The sequence below is a fragment of the Loxodonta africana genome, chromosome 2 (genome assembly GCF_030014295.1).
Source record: "Loxodonta africana isolate mLoxAfr1 chromosome 2, mLoxAfr1.hap2, whole genome shotgun sequence".
Lineage (NCBI taxonomy): Eukaryota > Metazoa > Chordata > Mammalia > Proboscidea > Elephantidae > Loxodonta > Loxodonta africana.
The window spans coordinates 40,172,840-40,191,999 of NC_087343.1; positions in this window are offsets into that span (position 1 = coordinate 40,172,840).

The following is a 19,160-nucleotide window of genomic DNA, read 5'->3' on the forward strand; positions in this document are numbered from 1 at the left end:
TGCTCTTCAACACTTTAAAGAGGTCCTTTGCAGCAGATTTACCCAATGCAACGTGTCTTTTGATTTCTTGACTACTGCTTCCATGGCTGTTGATTGTGGATCCAAGTAAAATGAAATTGTTGATAACTTCAATATTTTCTCCATTTATCGTGATGTTGCTCCTTGGTCCAGTTGTGAGGATTTTTGTTTTCTTAACATTGAGGTGCAATCCAAACTGAAGGCTGTGGTCTTTGATCTTCATTAGTAAGTGCTTCAAATCCTCTTCACTTTCAGCAAGGAAGGTTGTGTCATCTTCATAACGCAGGTTGTTAATGAGTCTTCCTCCAACCCTGATGCCCCGTTCTTCTTCATATAATCCAGCTTCTCAGATTATTTGTTCAGCATACAGATTAAATAGGTATGGTGAAAGAATACAACCCTGACGCACACCTTTCCTGACTTTAAACCAATCAGTATCCCCTTGTTCTGTCTGAACAACTGCCTCTTGATCTATGTAAAGGTTCCTCATGAGCACAATTAAGTGTTCTGGAATTCCCATTCTTCGCAATGTTATCCATAGTTTGTTATGATCCACACAGTTGAATGCCTTTGCATAGTCAACAAAACACAGGTAAACATCCTTCTGGTATTCTCTACTTTCAGCAAGGATCCATCTGACATCAGCAATGATATCCCTGGTGCCATGTCCTCTTCTGAAATGGGCCTGAATTTCTGGCAGTTCCCTGTTGATATGCTGCTGCAGCCATATATCGACAGTCATTAGCCATTAAAAAAAAAAAAAAAAAAAAGCCATTACAGACATGCAAATCAAAACTACAGTGAAATTCCATCTCACTCCAACAAGGCTGGCATTAATCCAAAAAAACACAAAACGATAAACCTTGGAGAGGCTGTGGAGAGATTGGAACACTATACACTGCTGGTGGGAATGTAAAATGGTACAACCACTTTGGAAATCGATTTGGTTCTTTCTTAAAAGCTAGAAATAGAACTACCTTAGGATCCATGAATCCCACTCCTTGGAATATATCCTAGAGAAATAAGAGCCTTTACACGAACAGATACATGCACACCCATGTTTATTGCAGCACTGTTTACAATAGCAAAAAGATGGAAGCAAACAAGGTGCCCATCAATGGATGAATGGATAAATAAATTATGGTATATTCACACGATGGAATATTATGCATCAATAAAGAACAGTGATGAATCTGTGAAACATTTCATAACATGGTGGAACCTGGAAGCCATTATGCTGAGTGAAATTAGTCAGTTGCGAAAGGACAAATATTGTATGACACCACTATTATAAGAACTTGAGAAATACCTTAAACTGAGAAGAAAACATTCTTTTGTGGTTACGAGAGGCGGGGGAAGGAGGGGTGTGGGAGAGGGATAAGAATTACTTTAGGTGAAGGGAAAAAGAGCACACAATACAGGGGAGGTCAGCACAACTGGACTAAACCAAAAGCAAAGAAGTTTCCTGAATAAACTGAATGCTTCAAAGACCAGTGTAGCAGAGGCAGGGGTTTGGGGACCATGGTTTCAGGGGACGTCTAAGTCAATTGGCATAATAAAATCTATTAAGAAAACATTCTGCATCCCACTTTGAAGAGTGGCATCTGGGGTCTTAAACGCTAGCAAGTGGTCATCTAAGATACATCAATGAGTCTCGACCCACCTGGATGAAAGGAGAATGAAGAACAGAAAGGACACAAGGTGGTTACGAGCCTAAGAGTCAGAAAGGGCCACATGAACGAGAGTACAACATTCTGAGGCCAGAAGAACTAGATGGTGCCCGGCTACAACCAATGACTGCCATGACCGGGAACACAACAGAGAACCCCTGAGGAAATAGAACAGCAGTGGGATGCAGACCCCAACCCACCTGGATCAAAGGAGAATGAGGAACACCAGGGACACAAGGTAATTACGAGCCCAAGAGTCAGAAAGGGCCACATGAACAAGAGTACATCATTCTGAGACCAGAAGAACTAGATGGTGCCCGGCTACAACCAATGACTGCCCTGACAGGGAACAGAACAGAGAACCCCTGAGGGAGCAGGAAAGCAGTGGGATGCAGACCCCAAAGTCTCATAAAAAGACAGACTTAATGGTCTGATCGAGACTAGAAGGACCCCAGTGGTCATGGCTCCCAGACCTTCTGTTGGCCCAGGACAGGAACCATTCCTGAAGCCAACTCTTCAGACATGGATTGGAGTGGATAATGGGTTGGAGAGGTATGCTGGTGAGGAGTGAGCTTCTTGGATCAGGTGGACACTTGAGACTCTGCTGGCATCTCCTGCCTGGAGTGGGGTTGAGAGGGCAATGGGGGTTAAATGCTGGCAAAGAGTACACGAAAAGAGAGAGTGGAGGGAGGGAGCGGGCTGTCTCATTAGGGGGAGAGTAATTGGGAGTATGTCGCAAGGTGTATATAAGTATTTGTGTGAGAGACTGACTTGATTTGTAAACTTTCACTTAAAGCACAATAAAAATTATTAACAACAACAACAAAACAATGCTAAGGGTCAAATAGGATAAAGCCAAATCAATTGCCAGGCCCAACAAGCCAGTGCTGTCTAGGAATGGGAGATGGAGCCCAAAAGTTAGGGGCTGAAGAAGTACGAACAGGCAAGTGGAAGTGAAAGACTCTAGGAATTTCTTTGTCTTTTTGACTGTCAACTACAAGGAGTAGGCACGGGTTGACCTAGTTAAAGATACAGGATAGGAATGGACAAATAGCAGTAATACTTGTGTGATTCCAGAACTCCTTCCATCAGTGGAGTATAAAGTGATGTTTAGATGAGTTAATCCCTACAGCACCAGCAAAATCTTATTTTAAAAAAGATAGAAAAGAACAAAAATAATAATTAGTTAACATTTATCAAGTTCCAGACACAGTTTCTAAGCACTTGCATGCAGTACATCATTTAACCCTCACAAGTACATTTTAAGGACCAAGCTGCTTCATGGAGATCTAATTAAAAACGTATAAAGATTAAAAACATAAATGACACATGGAGGGAACCTACAAAATGTCATCATAAAAACCAAGTCCTAGTTATTCATTCATTCATTCATTCACTCACATGCTTATTCAGCCAATAGTCATTGAAGACTTAATATTTGCTAAGTACTATTCTAGATTCTGTTCATGAATAATTTTTACTGATGTCATTGTTCAACAGAGAGGCAGTGGAAGGAGCATGAGATTGGGAGTCAGAAAATTGAAGTTCCATTTCTAGCTTTTCCTCTCACTGATCTTGTGGCCCTTGGACAAGTCACTTTCTTTCTCTGTTTAATGTCCTCTAGTATAAAAAGAGGAGCTAGGACTAGATGATGCTTGAGGCCTTTTAGAATTTAATGTTAAAATATCTAGTAGCTATATAGCACATTACAGTTCATAATAATTCCCACTTAAATTCTGTCATCAAACCCTTCTAGCTCAATCAGATAAATCATAACATTTATTATGAGGCTGTAGAGAGAGAAAACTCTCAGGGCTTCAACCAAGATCCTCTGCTCTTCCATTGAAATCCTCTGCCTTTCAGGTATGAGTTTGTGGACAGAAGGAAACGTACAGGGAACGTTAGCATATTCATGAGTAATTTCTACAAGACTTGTAAGAGAGCTGGATGTGGGTGTCAGAGGAAAGAGTGGAGAGACGAGGAGAAGTTGAGTGGGGAACATGTGCCAACTCTCAGGGGCTTTGTGCATCTTCTCTGAAACCATTCAGGACTGCTATGATGCATTGATAAAACGTATCCAAAGGCACAAGAAGAGAGAAATTACACAGAGACAAATTTGGGATTAATAAAAGGGTAGACAAGTGCCATCCTGGGCAAACCTTCCAGGTTCAGACACTATGGGCAGTGCCTTGCTCTCCTACCCCTGTGTTGACCACACATCTTTGCATTCACTGATTTTCAAAGGGGTTGGAAGTCTCCCTGAAGAAACAGACTTGAACCTGACAGACTGGGAAAGACCCAGTTGAGATTAGAAAATAGAGTAGAATAACTGGGAATCCAAAAAATAACTCAGTGAAGAGGAAGGTAGAGCCTGGACTTCTGAGCCTGATCCAGCAACTCGACTGTACCTGGCTCTCCTGAGATGGGTACTGCCTGTGAGGAAGGAGCCATGTGCATGAACTGAAAGAACTGTTAAGCTAAATAGGCTATCATCTTGGAGTTCAATTAACCTTGCTGTATGGTTGTAACATGGAAGGATTTTTCTAAACTCAGAAGGATGTTGATGGAAATGAAGATTGCCTAGGTAGAGACAATGGGCGAGTTCAGAGGGACACCTCTGTGAAACTCTTAGGTCTGGGGTTGCAGTCTCTAGTTTGGTTGGTATGACAACCAAGTCTGATTCATGAAAACAGAAAGTACTTTCTTTGAAAATTTCCAGAAACATTAAGGGACAGGGGCTCTGTGAAGAGCAACACCTCTTATAATTAAAGAGCTAAAACCCTGGAACCAATGGGAGTGGGGTATTCATGTCAATGGGACCACATTCAAACATACTGGGGTAGAGTCCAAGATATTTGAGTTACGTAAAGGAAACTTCCTAATAATCAAACCTATTCAACATTGTCAGGACTGTCTCATAAAGCAAGAGCTCTCCAATAAGGGAATTACTGAAGCAGAAGCAGGATGATCGATCACCTGTTAGGGATGTAATATATGGAATTCCTAAACTGAGGAAAATGTCAGATCAGATAAAACATAAGTTTCCTCCCAATTTTAAAATTGTCTGTTTACATCATATTCCTCCAGCATATAGTGGGGAAGTTTTAAAGAAGATACTGAAGGAGCAGTCAAAAAAAAAAGAGAAGAAAATGGTATCACTATGGTAGAGTTACTCTATAATGCCAAAAGCTACAGAGAAGGATTAAATTAGAACACTGGTTTTGCAAAAGGGCAAAAGAAGATCTCTGGGAATTTTGAGGGTCATGTTGGAGGAAAGAAGAGAGGCAACAAGAGGCATAGGAGGCAGGGTGGAAAATAAGGGTATTATGAGAAATGGTAGATTAAGCTTGATAAACCTCATTCCCATTGAGTTGATTCTGACTCATAGCAAGCCTAAAGGGACAGAATAGAAGTGCCTCAAAGGGTTTCCAAGGAGCGCCTGGTGGATTCGAGCTGCCAGCATTTTGGTTAGCAGCCGTAACTCTTAACCACTATGCCACCAGTGTCTTCAAGAGTAATAAATAAAAGCACATTAAAATTATACTTGGAGCAAGAAGAAAACCAGAGTTTACAGAGGGCCTGTTATTTGGAGCAAATCTGTTGTATTATTCAGGAGAGGAGAAGTAGAACTCATCTCTAAGTTGATTTTTGCCATCTTTGTCAAGGCAAATAATCTTCAGACTAGAAAGGGCAGAACAAATGGTGATAATGAACCAAGGTCTGAGGCTGATAAACAGGAGTGAAGGACCTCCAGGCTAAAGAACAAAGACCTCCTAGCCTAAATATTCACAGCTAGAAGAATGTCAAGGCTACTGATATGGCTCTGCTATCTCATCTGTCAGTTCTTGGGGAGAACAAAAGACTTGGTGAAGGACCATGGGTGAGCAAGTGTCCAAATTTTACAAAGGAATGAGAAAACAACAATTGTGGATTGCCCAACTTAAGTCATGTGAACTTCATATTGATTTCTGGCAAATTTCCTGAGTAAGTTACTAAAGAGAAAATCCCTTAGAAAGGGAAGATGTGATCATTAGGAGACTTTATAAGTTTGCTAAAACCCATATCCATGCCAAATTCTTCTAATTTCCATTCTGATAAAGTTTCTAGGCTGGTGTATTAGGAGAGGATTTGTATGAGATATGACCAAAATATGAGCTCCCTTCTTCCCTCAATAACAGTGCTAGGGAAGCCAGGTTCTGTGCTATACAATTCTACTTCTGTCCACTGTTACATCTGGTTTGTACCAAAAGTGGGCACCTGACCCAAGTGCAGCCAATCCAGGGCTGTCACACGACTTATGCTGTGGCCTGGCCTAAGAAGATGAGATGAGTCAGCCAGATTTTTGCTTTTTGGAATTTGACATTCCAAGAGAATGGGACAGCTACTAGGGAGATTTAAAATGAAATGCTCTCAATATGAAGAGGGTTGAAGATTCCTTGCAACGCTGTAGTAAGCCAAAGTTATGAGGAAGCAAAGCTATAAAGTTGAAAAAACAAATTAGAAAAAAATATATCAGTCAGTAATAGCAAAAGTGGAAAGAAGCCAACACACCTAGGAAAGAAGAGAGGCCACGAAAAACGGTGTGCCTTTGGAGAGATGTTATAGAGTCTGGCCTCTCTAGCTGCCTTGGTACTGAAACTCCCTAGTTTCAAGGAGGTCCCCAGGTGTCTTAAAATAACTCCCACTTCTTTGATATAATTTGAATAAATCCATATTCCTTGCACCCAAAGGATCTAATTACTACAGGGATGCTGTAGACAGTATATGTAGATTTTGGCAAAAGCTTCTGGCAGTTCTCTATGAAGATGGGGAATGTACCCATACGTGCATTCATAAGTGGCTAAATAATTGTAAAAATGGATTGAGGTAAACAAGGAAGAGGGCTTCTAGTGGTGTGCTTTAGGCTGTCTTCCTAGTGCAGACAACATTCTACTGATGATGTGGTCAAGGATACCGATGGTGTATTAAGTTTGTAGCTGACATAAAGCTAGGAGAAATAGCATAGACAGGTAATGACAAAATTGGGGTGCAAAATATTTTGAGAGACTGGAATGATGGATGACATTTAAGAGAGATAGAAATAAAGACCTGTACTTGGTTAGCATCTCCCCCTCTCCTAACCCCCACCATAAACATGGTGCAAGGGAGGCATGGATTAAAACAAACACGTGTAAAAAGATGTGGGGATTTAAAGTGACTCTTGGTGAATATGGGGCAATAGTGTTATCAGGCTACCAAAAAATATCAGATGACTTGAGGTTTCATTAACAGAAGCAACCTTCTTAAATCTTTAGTTTGCACTGGTCTGGCCACATCTGGAGAACCATGACATCTAACTTTATGAAGGTTATAGATCAATGGTGGAGAATTTAGGAGAGAGCTATCAGGACAGTGGAAGCAGTCAAAACAGTGTTATTAGATGATTTGTCTAAGGGCTAATAAAAAAAAAAAAAAAAACCCATTGCCATTGAGTCTATTTCGACTTATTGCGACCCTATAGGACAGGGTAGAACTGCCCCATAGGGTTTCCAAGGAGCACCTGGTGGACCAACCTTTTGGTTAGCAGCTGTAACTCTTAAGCACTACACCACTAGGGTTTCCGTGTCTAAGAAATTAAAAAAAAAAAAAAATTTTTTTTTAATTAAAAAATAAAAATAGGGAACGTTTATTGTGGTAATGCAAAATGCCAACTGGAGAGAGCAAGATACGCAAAATGCTCTGGTGTAAAGAATATAGGTTTTGTGGTCCAATAAACTTAGGTTCAAAACCAGGTCCATCATTTACTACTGATGTCTCTTGAGACAAACTTCTTCACTTCTCCGAACCTGTTTTGTCTTGTGTAAAATAGGCATAACCGTATTTACATTCTAGGTTTTTGTAGAAAATGCATGCATTCAAGGACAATTCCTAGCACAGGAAAGAATTCTGCCTACTCACTCTGTTTGAAGGGCTGTCTGAGGAAGAGGATTTAGACATCCTTCTTATCCATTACTGGGCACAGCTAGAACAAATGGGTCACATTATAAGACATACGACATGAGCTTAAGAGGAAGAATAATTTTTTAATGATTATTGTGCTCTAGGGCAAAATGGACTACTCTAGTAAAAGGAGCTGAGCATCGCTGTGGGTACTTAAACAGAGACCATATAAAACCCTATGTGGTTAATGATTTGGATAAGGGCTAGAAAGCCCTAAGGGGACTTTCAACTCTGAAATGCTTATTCAAGGAGGCGGGAGGCTTACCATTTAAGGTGCAGCTATAACCCCTACTCCAGAGTTTAGATATTCATGCAATAATGTGCTGGGAAAATTCAAGGCCCTTTTCCAGATATTGACATATTCAGGTCAAATTCCTCAATTCGTTTCTTTCCAAGACGTTCCTTGTGTGGATCCTTGGCAGAATACCTACCCTGACCTGTTATTGATATTTCTGACCTTCCATTCTTGACATCCATCCAGGATGGGAAATTCTCTGGAGGCCAGAGTTGACACCAAAGTTGGACCAGCACACTGAACTTCTAGTCCTATCAGTCAATAGATTAAAAGTATTAGCTTTGCATTTGTCCAGTGCCCTTGTTTTTCAAAGTATTTTTCAATATGGTAGTTTATCAGAAGAATATACATCAACTAGTATTCTCTGAGGGTAATAATTTTAATAAGAGAAGGTATATGGAAGTGCTTTGTAACAGTGAAATATTGTGAAAGATAGTAGATTTTGGATTGTTATAACCTGCCCAAGGTCATAATACTGGATATTAGTGAGCCCTGTCTAAAGTGGGTTATTTCAAATCCTTTTGGAAATGAGTATAAAGTAAATAAACAATACTGATAATTTGAAAAGAATCAAAATTTAGGACTCCTTAGTTGACCACCAAGGTCAATTTAGAGTGTAATTTTACAAGCATGACAGGGTCAAGTGAGGATCATTTAAAAGCAGGGTGAGGGGATCCTGGGAAGATGGTGGTATGAGCGGATCTAGGATCCCAACTCTCCTCACAAGAACACCAATAAAGGCAACTAGGACCGTGAAATCATCCCTGTAAGGACTCTGAAATGGTGAACAAAATTAATTCAAAATGGATTAAGGACCTAAATGTAAGAACTAAAACCTTAAAATTCTTAGAAGAAAACATAGGGGTAATGTTTTATTACTTAGTATTTAATGATAGATTCTTAGATATGACGCCAAAGTCTGAGCACCATAAAATAGATTAACAGAACTTCATCAAAATTAAAACTTTTGTTTATTAAAGGACCCGGAGACACAGTGGTTAAGGCACTTGGCTGCTAACCAAGAGGTTGGCAGTTTGAACTCACAAGCCACTGCAGGAGAAAGATGTGGCAGTCTGCTTTTATAAAGATTTATAGCCTTGGACACTGTATGGGGCAGTTCTTTCCTGTCCTGTAGGGTCGCTATGAGTCAGAATCCACTTGGCAGCAATGAGTGTGGTTTTTTTTTTTTTTGTTGTTGTTGTTAAGAGGTCTATAAAACAAACAGAAAACCTGGAAAACAATAGGTATTGGCAAGCCTGTGGAGAAATTGGAACCCTTGTACATTGCTGGTGCGATTGTAAAATGGTACAGTCGCTGTGGAAAACAGTTTGGAAGCTTCTCAAAAAATTGAACATAGAGTTACCGTATGATCAAGCAATTCTACTCCTAGGTATATACCCTAAAGAAGTGAAAGCAGGAATACAAACAGATACATGTACACCAGTGTTCACTGCAGCAGTATTCAAAGCAACCAAAAGATGGAAATGACCTAAATGTCCAAGAACAGATGCATGGAAAAACACAATGTGGTACATACACACAATGGAGTATTACTCTCCCGTAAGAGACTGGAAGTCCTAATACATGCTACAACATGAGTGAACCTTGAAAACATGCTGAGCGAAGTCAGTCAGTCACAAAAGGGCAAATATTGTATGATTCCACTTATATGAAATCTCTGGAATAGGCAAATGTGTAGAGACCAAAGTTTATTAATGGTTACCACGGGTAGAAGGGAGGAGAAAGAGGGAGTCATGGCTTAGGGGGCACTGACTTTCTGTTAAGGACGATGGAAACATTGGAAACTGAGAGTGGTAATGGTTGCATAACATGATGAACGTCATTAATGTGACTTAATCATACACATAAAAGTGTTGAAATGGCCCATGTTTTGTTCTGTATAAACTTAACACAATTAAAAAAAAAAAAAAAAGCAGGGTGGTTGTTCCAGTCCAGTTAACAGCTGTGACATGAACGGGAGCACTCAGAAATTGGCCTGTGGTCAACTTGACCAGAGTGACAATGGCCTGGGTGTGGGGATGACGTGGCTACCATCAGTAGACCTGAACAAAATGGCTTTCTGCTTGTTTTAGCTCAGGGGCCATGAGTGTAACCAGCTTCCCAGAGAAGGTGAGGGGCATATACAAGCTAGGGTTACAGTCCTAATTTAGAGGGGGCAGTGAATCAGCAATAACAATGATGCCCCCAAGTGATGAAAAGACGTTGTCCAGAATTTCCAAGGAAGCAGTTTAAAAAAATAATCTCCAATTGATTGCAATATTAAGAACATTCTTAAAATGTTGCCTTTGTTCTAAGCTCTAAATCCCCATGAGGGGTTGATGAAAAGGGCCTTTAAGCAGTTGAAATCACTAATATTGCAAGTGGGAAAGAAAACACTCTTTTAATTAAAACAGCAGATTGTTAGGATCATGGTAATCTGAATGGCGAACACCTTTTGCCTGGAAATACAAGAGGATAAATATATCTTAGTCTTAGTACCTAGGGTTTAAGGTTATTTAGGATTAGTAGCCAAAGTTATTGCTATTTTACACTGTATAATCAGGGAGACTCTTGAGAACAGGAATGTCAGCAAAAAAATCTGCTTTAATATTCCTGTTGCCTTTACCCATTGGCGAGCATGGACATGTCATTAGCCTCTGGCCCCTGAACTGTATTCCTCCTTACTCTTGGAACATCATAGCTAATGATCTTCATGGAACAGCAAATTGCTTGCATGTGTCAGTGCTAACACTTCTGTTTTTCAAACTAGTTGTTGGTTTGACTATCAGATCCTGCCTTTTTTTTTAGGGGCAATTGAATTTGGCAGAATGATAAACTTTTGTTCCCAAGGCTATATTGGTGGGTTAGCAGTGGTGGTAATGGGAACATCTTGGAGAACTGAAATACCAACAGAGGCCCAATAAACTAATTTCCTAGCTGTTGGAAATGAGTTTACGGTCTGTCTTTAGCCTGAGAATACATATGTACAGTTCCTTTTAGTCCCCATAAACCAGGGGGTCTGACTTCTGGATAAACAAAATGGGCTACATACATAAAATGCATGTTACCCAGCCTGATTCATTACTCAAAAGCAGCATAGCCCAATAAATGGGTATAGGATTTGGACTCACACCAAAAGAGATTAAATATGATTTGTGCTGCTTTCTAGCCAGGTGACCTTAAGGAAAATACATAAATTCTCTGCATCTCAATTTCTTCATCTGTAAAGTGGGAATTCCTATAGCTACCTCTCTGGATAGTTCTGAGGAATAGATAGATACACAGTATTCAGCAAATAAGAAGTAATTAGTACATGTTAATAATGTTAACCACCAAGTTATCAGTTTCTCAAACTGTGGTGGCTTGTGTGTTGGTATGATACTGGAAGGTATGCCACTAGTATCTCAAATATGATCAGAGTCATCCATGGTGGGCAAGTTTCAGTGGAGCTTCCAGACTAAGGCAGAGTAGGAAGAAAGGCCTGGTGACCTACTTTTGAAATTCAGCCAATGAAAATCTTATGGATCACAACAGAATATTATCCTATATAGTGCTGGAAGATGAGCGCCTTAAGTTGGAAGGCACTCAAAATACAATGGCTGCAACAATGGACTTGAGCATACCAGTGATCACGAATATAGTACAGGACTGGGCAGTGTTTCCTAAGATAATTGAAAAACACAAATATAAACACCATGATATTATTTTGCTATTATCATTAGGTCATCCTGCAAATTTCTACTCTGCACAGAATTAAACAGAAATTATTTTTTGCTACTGATACTAAGTACTCTTAAACCCAGACACTAAGATCAGGAACTGTTTTATTAACTCAGGAGTAGTTTTACTAACAGCTAAGGAGGTGTTCAATTGAGATTACAGAGATGGTGGCAATTTTAATTAAAATACTAGTGTGTTTTCCATCAATGAATAAATGGATAAACAAAATGTGGTTTATTCATACAATATTATTTGGCAATAAAAAGAATGAAGTACTGGTATACACAACATGAATGAACCTCAAAACATTATGCTACATGAAAGAAGCCAGTCACAAAAGACCACTTATATGATTCCACTTATAAGAAATGATTAAAAAAAGGCAAATCTATAGAGAAACTAGGTTAAGTAGTGCTGGGAGGTAGTCGTAGGGAATAGGGGAATGAGGAGTGGCTACTAATGGGTACATAGTGTCTTTTTGGGGTGATGAAAGTGTTCTAGAATTTTATAATGGTGATTGTTGCACAACTCAGAAAATAAACTAAAAACCATTGAATTTTACACATTAAACAGGGGAACTTTATGGTATGTATATTATGTATTATATCTCTATAAAGCTGTTTAAAAAAGTTAGTGTGTGTTATTTTCCCTACTTACTTGCAAAAATGGTAACTCCCCTTTTTAAATAAACAGTCATGCATGTGAGGGCACTCATCTTCCCTCTCGCCACAAACAGTCTTGCTAATTAATCTTGGCCTCACTTTTTAAATGGTCTGTCAAAGTATTTGGCTGCTCAAAAGAAGTTGGAGTTCCAGAGATAACTGGCATTTATTAAGCACAACTCTTGGGCCAAATCTTCCAGTCTGCCTCCATCTCTTGCCCCTTCCTCATATTCTCTTCTTTCCCTCTCAAAACATGGCTGCCGAGGACCAAGTGCTCCAAATCAGAGCTGACCCAAAACAGGGCCTTCTACTGCTATGGCTCCAGACTGCAAAGGGAACCAGGGCCCGTTGTCCAGCCCATGACTAAAAAGTATTATAGACAGAAACTGGTTAACAACAACAAAAGGTTAGTGTCATATTCTCTCCCTTGGTGGTGGTGGTAACGTAGGTAGCTTTTATTTAAATAAATATGTGCTACAACAGGAGTTAGCCTGGAGAAGGGAACTCAGAAAAATTATGATTGCCATTTAGGCATCAACAGAAAAAAGTTCTGTTCTTAATATTCTTGACCTGCTGTCCTTACTGTACAAACAACTCAGTCAGTGTCAAAATCATATCCTTTGAAGGGAAATCACAGTCCAGATTATAAATATCAAGAGAATACTGTTCTCCACTCTGCCTCCCTGCACCCCTAGCTGAGCGGCCAGATGAGCCAACGTGGAGTTGGGCAGCTCTGAAAGAACCATTACTCAACATTCCATGTCTCTGGCCCCACAAGGTTAGGGAGGATTTACACAAACGTCAAAGGTCTCAATCAAGACAAATGTGAGGGTTGGGGCTCAGTGGTTTCTAGTCAGGAGGAGGCCCTGAGATCTGGAAAGGTTCCAGTACCTTGGCCAAATCCACACCCTCTATCATTCAGAGACATCATCCCATCATAAAATGATATGCTCTGATCAATTCATACAATGCTAATGTTTTTTCTTTGATGCCCATTTCTCATTCCTTCCACTCCCTTTTCCCTCCCTCTTCCCTTCACCTTCCATCCTCTGCCCATGACAGTCGTTTCATTTCTTCTCAATTTCCCTTTACCTACCCCAGAAAGACAAAAGTTCAGGAATGTAAAAGTGCCAAGCAGTGGGGTGGGAGTGGGCACAGGGCTTCAACTCTACCTGCAAACATGCTTCTACCGCTATCCCTGCTGAGGACCTGGTTCTCACCCAGAGAAGAGCTGAGCTTATGGCATGAGGAAATCTGCCTAGAATCCGAGAAGCCGATGACTTACCCTTGGGCATGCTACACACCAGGTGAAGTTTGGATCCTGGCTTCAAAATGCAGAAGGTGAAGGGACAGAGCTTGTTGGATTTTCCAAGGGCACCTGGTGGGGTTTGTTCCTGGCTCTGAACATCCTCAGTGACCAGTCTATAAAACTCTAATGAGCACCAACCAACCTGTTTGCTGATTATCCCTTGGCAAGCTGATTCTTCAGGCAGATTAATATTTGTCTTGTGATATTCAAGGCCCTTACTTCTTCCTCCCTCCCTCCTTCTCCCATTGCCAAACAAAACAAAACAATAACTGAGTAACATGCTTGTAACGGTGGTTGGGTTTGTTTTGTTTTGTCTGATTTGGTTTCCAGCTCTCCTGCAACAGAATCAAAATGACTAGATTCAAAGCTGCTGTGGTTTCAGCAGTGTGGCATGAATGAGCCAGGCAAGCGTGGGAAGTGTGCAGAAAGAACAAGACACGGGGGTCTGTCATGAGTCCCGAGCAGCCATTTCCACTGGAAGCTTGAGCCCACTCTGCCCTCACCACGTTGACATTTTCTCTCTGGTCACTTAGGTCCTGTGGAACATTCCTTACAGGATGAGTGAGATGTGTTTCTGAAGGGGCTGGCGTTGGTCATGGAGCTTGGGCTGTTCTCTCAATCCTTCTTGTCAAAAATCGCTTCCCAGATAGAAAGTCAATCTGTAGTTCTAAAATTTTGTAAAGCCAGGAATCTAGCCACAAAAGAGAATGTGAATGGAAATGTCTCACAATGTCATTTGTTTGGATGGTTCGGATCGGAGTGAGCTGGGAGTCCTTATAAACCCTTTTTCCATAACCAATTCATCCTTCCTTGATGAGCCAATTTAAAATTTAATTGTGGTATTAATCAGTGAAAAGTATTGGAATGCACAGAATTTGGGAGGTGGCCTTACTGGCTAGCCTGACTAGTGGGGACACAGCACACTTTCTATTCTAAGCCCCTTCAGAGGAAAGTTGCTAACGTCCTTTAAGAAACCTGTGACAGTGTTCTCAGTTCACTGCTATGCAGTCTTATTTTTCATTTAAAGCAGAGGTCTAACCACTAGAGGGAGCTTTAAGAAAGACTAAGGTGTCTTGGATATTTAAAAAAAAACAAAAAACCTTTGCCATCAAGTTGATTCCAACTCATAGTGACCCTATAGGACAGGGTAGAACTGCCCTATAGAGTTTCCAAGGAGTACCTGGTGGATTCGAACCGCCGAACTTTTGGTTAACAGCCATAGCTCTTAACCACCATGCCACCAGGGTTTCCTCTTGGATACTAGGCACCCTCAAAACCTCAGAGGACAAATGGTACCCTGTTTGGATAGTTACACCTTTAGTATTTCCTCAGCAGAAGAGGAAGGAAGATAGACCCTTACTCTTCAGTCCTGAATCTGGTCTTGTACTTGCCATTAGCTTGTGTCCCTAGCAAAATCACTTACACCTCTTAGAGCTTCTACTTTTTCCAGGGGAAATTGATTTCATCTTACAAACCTACCATATACAAACCAAAAAGCCAAACTCGTTGCCATCAAGTTGATTCCAACTCACAGCAACCCTACAGGGTCTTAAGGAAAAACTTGCGTGGCCTCTAAAGCATCTCATTTCTTGGTCCTGTGTCCGGAACACTCAAGACCATCAACATCTGCACACTCTAGGCTCCTAACTCCTTTTTCTGGGGCATAGATTTTATATTCAAAAAGGTTACTAGTCCAAAAGGTATTTTGAAGGTTCTGAGTATCGATTATTTTTTTAAAAAGCAAATCTCAGATACCGTGTTATTTTACTTCTCCCTAATTCAGTGAGATTTTTGGTGGTTCAGTGGAATTCTTGCCTTCCGCAGAGAGACCTGGGTTTGATGTCTGGCCAGTGTACCTCATGCACAGCTGCCACCTGTCTGTCAGTGGATGCTCGTGTGTTGCTACGATGGTGAATAGGTTTCATGGAAGCTTCTTAAAATGAACTAGGAAGAAAGATCAGCGAAAAGCTTATGAATCCTAACGATCTGATCCAAGACTAATCTCTGATCTCCATGAGTCATGGCCAACTTGATAGCAGCTAACAGAAACAATGAATTTCAGCATGCATCTCTAGAAATTATGAACATTTTCGTACATAACCACAGTGCTACTTTCATATCTAACAGAATTAATAATAATTCCTTAGTATCATCTAATATGGGTCTGGATAAATTTTTGAAATTCAAAATAAGAAATAAATTGATGCAGCATGCTGCATATTACTGAGTTGGAAGGGACCTCAGATAACCTTCTGCTAACCACGACCTAAACCACTCAGGGCAGAAGGCTACCTGTCCTGTTTCTAAACACCCTAGAGTGTTAGAGTACAAGAAGGGATTTTGAAGATCATCCAACTCAACTTCTTACCTGTTGAGGGACCTTGAGGCCCTGAAAAATCATGTGACTTATGCATGGTCATATGGCAAGTTAGAGGTCAAAGAAAAATTATAACCATTTCTCTGATGATCATTCCACAGCAGACTCTAAGAATGGAGAGGCCACAGGTTTTCTTAGTAACTAAATCTAGAATTTAATTCCTAAGTTATTGCCTCTGTCTCACTAAACTCCCAATTAACTGCACTTTAAGCTCATTTCCTCTGTTGAAATAGAGACCAACTGGCCTGCATTCTCTTTCTATTAACCTGTTATTCTTTTGAAGACCATTGTTAAATCATGTATTAGGCTTTTCCTGTCAGGCTGAGCAGCCCTGAGTCTGATCTTTTCTTCTGAGGATTTGTTTTCTCTCCTTAAAAGACCAGCAGATGAGGATCTACAGGTACCAAAGGACAAGTGCTAGCAGCTAAAAAGTGGTCACATTCCCATCTTACCAAGTGGTCATGAGGATATGACATTGAAAGCAATCAAACTCAGAAACAGGGTCTATCTAGCTACTATGTTGTTGTTGTCAGTTGCTGTTGATCAGGTCCAACTCATGGTAACTTTATGAATAACAGAGTTGTTGTAGATTGAATTATATCTCTCGGCTCCCCTACCCCCCACCCCAAAATATGAGCTGTAAATTCTGACCTCTATGCCAGAAACCCTGGTGGCATAGTGGTTTAGTGCTACCGCTGCTAACCAAAGGGTTGGCAGTTAGAATCTGCGAGGTGCTCCTTGGAAACTCTATGGGGCAGTTCTAATCTGTCCTATAGGGTCGCTATGAGTCGGAATTGACTTGACAGCACTGGATTTGGTTTTTTGGGTTATGCCTGTGGTTATAATCCCATTTGGGAATGGATTGTTATGTTAATGAGACAGGATTAGTGTAGGGTGTGTCTTAAATCAATCTCTTTTGAGATAGAAAACAGACTTAAAAAGCAAGTGAGAGAAGCAGAGATAGGGAAAGAGAAATGCCAAGCCACAAGAAGATTGCCCAAGAACAGATGCTCAAAAGAGACAAGGACTTTCCTCTAGTGCCAGCAGAGAGAGAAAGCCTTCCTCTAGAGCCAGCACCCTGAATTTGGACTTCTAGCCTCCTAACTGTGAGAAAATGAATTTCTGTTTGTTAAAGACATCCGCCTGTGGTATTTCTATTACAGCAGCACTAGATGACTAAGACAAGAACTGAACGTTGCCCGGTTCTGCACTGTCTTCATGATATGGTATGTTGGAGTCCAGTATTGTGTCTATTGTGTCAGTCCATCTCATTGAGGGTTTCCTGCATTTTTGTTGACCTCTACTTTACCATTTATGATGTCCTTTTCTAGCAACTGGTGTTTCCTGATGACATGTCCAAAGCAAGTCTCAACATCCATGCTTCTAAGGAGCATTTTGGTTGTATTTCTTGTAAGAGTGATTTGTTTGCTTTTCTGGCAGTCTTCTGGTATAGTCAATATTCTTCACCAACACCACAATTCAAGTGCATCAGTTCTTCTTTGGTCTTCCTTTTTCATTGTCCAGCTTTTGCTGTGCATATGAAGTGATTGAAAAGATTATGGTTTGGGTCAGGTGCACCTCTTTGCCTTTTAAAACTTATAAGAGGTCTTTCACAGCAGATTTGCCCAATGCAATATGTCATTTGATTTCTTGACTGCTGCCTCCATGGAGGAAATCCTGATGGGGTAGTGGTTAAGAGCTATAGCTGTTAACCAAAAGGTCAGCAGTCCAAATCCACCAGGAACTCCCTGGAAACTCCATGAGGCAGTTCTACTCTGTCCTTTAGGGTCGCTATGGGTCGCAATTGACTCAATGGCAATGGGTTCAGTTTCTCTGTTTTTGGCCTCCATCGATATTATTGATCCAAGTAGAATGAAATCATTGACTTCAATTTTTCAAGCTACTATAGTCCTGTCTTTTTCAACTGTTTATTAAAATCAAACAGTGCCCTTCATATATGAATATGAAAAGGAAACCAGGAAGCTGAGACAGAGTTAGAATTGGGAGAGATTTTGAAATGTTTACCAAGATGATGAGGAGTTGCTTGAGGGCTCTGATGGCTACTTTCTCCTTGGGTTATCACACAAAGACCTGGTACAGTGGAGACTACATTGTTCTATACTGGCTTTGGTGAACAAGGTGGTGAATGAGTCAGAAAATTCTCTGGGTCCAGAGTTGTGTCTGGAAAAATTAAAACACAAGGTTGAAGATTAAACTAACAACCAAAAATCTGTCGATAAGTCAATTGTTTTGAATGCAGGATGCCAAAATCCTGGTCTGACTCCAATTTTGAATGACGTAAGTAACGGCTCAGCTGGTTGCCTTCTGGCAATAAATTACAACACACTCTCAATTAACTGGAATTTAATTCAATTAACTGAATACAAATTGTGTTTTCTAGTACATTCCACTTTTTGGTGAAAAGTAAAATGGCAAGATAGCAAATCAACATCAGGGCTTTATTAAAACAACTTCTAAGGCAATGGTGGAAACACTGGTGGCACAGTGGTTAAGAGCATTGGCGGCTAACCAAAAGGTTGGCAGTTCAAATCCACCAGGCCCTCCTTGGAAACTCTATGGGGCAATTCTACAATGTCCTATAGGGTCACTATGGGTCAGAATTGATGCAACAGGTTTGGCTTTTTTTTTTTTTTTTTTAAAGGCAGCGGTGCCCCAAATCTGCTGCCCATTGGAATCACCTGGGAATTTTTATCAAATGCTGATGCTTAGCTTCTACCCCCAGACATTCTGATTTAATGGTGTGGAGTGTGGCCTGAACATTAGAATTCTAATTATAACAAAGTATGGGAACCACGGCTCTAAGGTATTTCTTGGGGTTTGTTATGGATTGAATTGTGGTCCCCCCAAATATATGATGGAATGCTAACCCTCTATACGTGTGGATGTGATCCTGTTTGGAAATAGTTTTTTTTTTTAATGTTAATTAGATCATACCCAAGTAGGGTGGGTTCTAAATCTAATCACTTCTGAGTTTTAAAAAGAGCAGATTAGACAAAGAGATATACATACATGGGGAAAGACAGATCCACGTGAGGATCACCAAGGAATGCCCAGGGCTACCGACAAGGAAGGCAGCAACATGACCGAGACCCTAATTTGGGCTTTCAGC